The sequence below is a fragment of the Schistocerca americana genome, chromosome 3 (assembly GCF_021461395.2).
Source record: "Schistocerca americana isolate TAMUIC-IGC-003095 chromosome 3, iqSchAmer2.1, whole genome shotgun sequence".
Lineage (NCBI taxonomy): Eukaryota > Metazoa > Arthropoda > Insecta > Orthoptera > Acrididae > Schistocerca > Schistocerca americana.
The window spans coordinates 363,594,788-363,597,851 of NC_060121.1; the positions used below are offsets into that span (position 1 = coordinate 363,594,788).

The 3,064-nt window shown below is 42.0% G+C and overlaps 1 non-coding gene across 1 annotated transcript; it reads left to right on the forward strand.

Annotated features, from left to right (window-relative positions):
* The first annotated feature begins 851 nt into the window (after nucleotides 1–851).
* Nucleotides 852–935, forward strand: Trnas-gga. Its single transcript is given in 2 exon segments — nucleotides 852–891; nucleotides 901–935. It is a non-coding gene; the product is annotated as a tRNA-Ser (tRNA).
* The last annotated feature ends 2,129 nt before the right edge of the window (nucleotides 936–3,064 follow it).

The window sequence follows — 3,064 nt, forward strand, 5'->3', positions numbered from 1 at the left end:
AGTCCATCAACAAAGGAGGTGGCTTACAAAACACTCGTTCGACCTATACTTGAGTATTGCTCATCAGTGTGGGATCCGTACCAGATCGGGTTGACGGAGGAGATAGAGAAGATCCAAAGAAGAGCGGCACGTTTCGTCACGGGGTTATTTGGTAACCGTGATAGCGTCACGGAGATGTTTAGCAAACTCAAGTGGCAGACTCTGCAAGAGAGGCGCTCTGCATCGCGGTGTAGCTTGCTCGCCAGGTTTCGAGAGGGTGCGTTGCTGGATGAGGTATTGAATATATTGCTTCCCCCTACTTATACCTCCCGAGGAGATCACGAATGTAAAATTAGAGAGATTAGAGCGCGTACGGAGGCTTTCAGACAGTCGTTCTTCCCCCGAACCATACGCGACTGGAACAGAAAAGGGAGGTAATGACCGTGGTACGTAAAGTGCCCTCCGCCACACACCGCCAGGCGGCTTGCGGAGTATTGATGTAGATGTAGATGTAGACTTAGTTGCTAGTAATTTTATGTTAATGGTATTGACTTTATGCCTGGCGCAGCTGATCTAATGCAGTCTGTTTTGCATACACGTCTCGTCTCAGTTTATTTGAGCGTGTTCAGTCGTCTGAAACACTCCCAGAGTTTCTTATATATGCAGCAGTAGCATTTATTATTTGTATACTCCGCCATTTCCCCTTTATTTACCATACACCCGACCCCTTACTCTTTAAAGAATCATCTCATTCTTATGAAGTCATATTTCCTTAATTATGTGTCGCACAATGATTATTTTCCACTTTGATGGTTGTCTGTTATATTTTATGTTCTTACGTCTCTACTACGTGGGAGCCATCTTTGTTGCCGGCCTGGGTGGCCGAGCGGTTCAAGGCGCTACAGTCTGGAACCGCGCGACCACTATGGTCGCAGGTTCGAATCCTGCCTCGGGCATGGATGTGTGTGACGTCCTTAGGTTAGTTAGGTTTAAGTAGTTCTAAATTCTAGCGAACTGATGACCTCAGCAATTAAGTCCCATAGTCCTCACAGCCATTTGAACCATTTTTTCAGCAATCTTTGCTGTCATATTTGCGGCCAATGATCGATTTGCCGTGTATTCACTGTTTCGTCTAATATACTAGACTGCGTTACGGGATTAAAGGACCACTTTTTAGAAACACGGTAATACCCATCCTTAGCGACGCACAAGATTGAAATATGGCTGAAGGATGAGTACAACATTCCCATGCAAAAGTCCAAAGGCGTGGTTCCCTGCGATACTTGCGATAAAAAGGCCACAGCTAAGAAGTTTATGTAACGAGTGACGTCGCTTAATTATGTCATTTTGGCACCTAATTTCGTCATGATTCTTCCCAATGCCACCGTGGATGTTTGTGGGAACAATGTATTACGCCACGAACAGTTGAGTTTTATAAGCCATTACTGAATGCACGACATGATACATGTCCTTCGTACTGGACTGTAGATGATGCCTATGGAGTCAGAGGTTAGAGTCAGAGATGAGAATTTTGCTCAGTTAACAACAGTAAATCATTTCAGATGCCAAATAACATTCGTTGAGTTACGTATGTGCGGGTCCGCGCTCACGCGCATATATATATATATATATATATATATATATATATGTGTGTGTGTGTGTGTGTGTGTGTGTGTGTCGAATCATATCTCAAAGGCAGTCAACTCATGTAATTATATCCTGCGTTTGGAGTTCATTCATTTGGTTAAGAGGGTATCTTTAATCAGGGAAATTTTATGTTAACTTAATTTCACAGACGAAATACATTCAGTGGTGTATGTGGATACTGCCAGAAAAATGTGTTGCAAATAGAGTTAGTAAGAAGGAAATGATACGTTGCAAATAGAGTTAGTAAGAAGGAAATGATACGTTGCAAATAGAGTTAGTAAGAAGGAAATGATGCGTTACAACTTCATGTCTGATACTGAAGTAATACTGCACAAAACGCGAAAATGTAGCGAAAAACTTGTTTAATTGCAATATTTTTAGGGGGTTTAGTGAGAAATAGATTCAAAAAGGTTTGAAGTAATGTGTTAAGTTTGTTGGAAGTAGCTAAGTTTTCACATTCTCAAATAATGGATAATTATAATCTGGATAATTTGAACCGCGTGCGTTGCGCTGCCGGCTTATAAACGGTTTTCAACTTTAATGCTTAACTTTGCGTTTTAAATCTTTAAAGTTAGATAATACCTATTAACAAGTGCGGTATGACGCCACTTCGAATTTTTAAATTTGTCGACAATTATCTGAAATACTGAAAATCAAATTTTTGTTGCCCCTGGAAGCCGTTAGATATACAACCTACAGCTTGAAGCGGTTGACCGTTTTAAACGTTTAATAATACAGAATCCGAACGCTTGTAGGAGCGGTCACGCTAAACACTAGACAACGAGCTGTAGCTGATTTCTTGGGTGCATATTCTGGTTACGTCTAAACGTTCTCTGTATGGACTGCTTGTGATAACTATGGTTCTCCGAACTTTATTTAACCTTCTTCGTGGAGAGAGTTATGTCAATATGGGAGAGATTTCATCCGAGGAAACTTTCAATCCCATTGTTAGTGAGTTAGTTGGAATAAATTTTGGCCTATCTGGACATACAGATGCTGAGACGGCAGTGTTGGGACTAGCACTATGTGGTTCCAGGATTAGCCCATCGACTGGGGTGCTCCTCTTACAGGAAAATCGTTTGTTCCAGACTATAGAAAATCAGCCTGAAAAACAATTCCGTTATCCGGCCAGATTCCTTTTTGCAAAGCCATTCATCGCGGCCCCTATTTTTACTACCGAAGAGACACGCAATATGAAATACACTGAAGTGCCAAAGAAACTGGTACACCTGCCTAATGTCGTGTAGCAACCCCGTGAGTAAGCAGAACTGCCACAACATCACGTGGCATGGACTCGACTAATGCCTGAAGTAGCGCTGGAGGGAACTGACACCATGAATGTTACAGGGTTGTCTGGAAGTTTCTAAGTGTACGAAGAGGTGGAGATCTCTTCTGAACAGCACGTTGCAAAGCATCCCAGATATGCTCAATAATATAC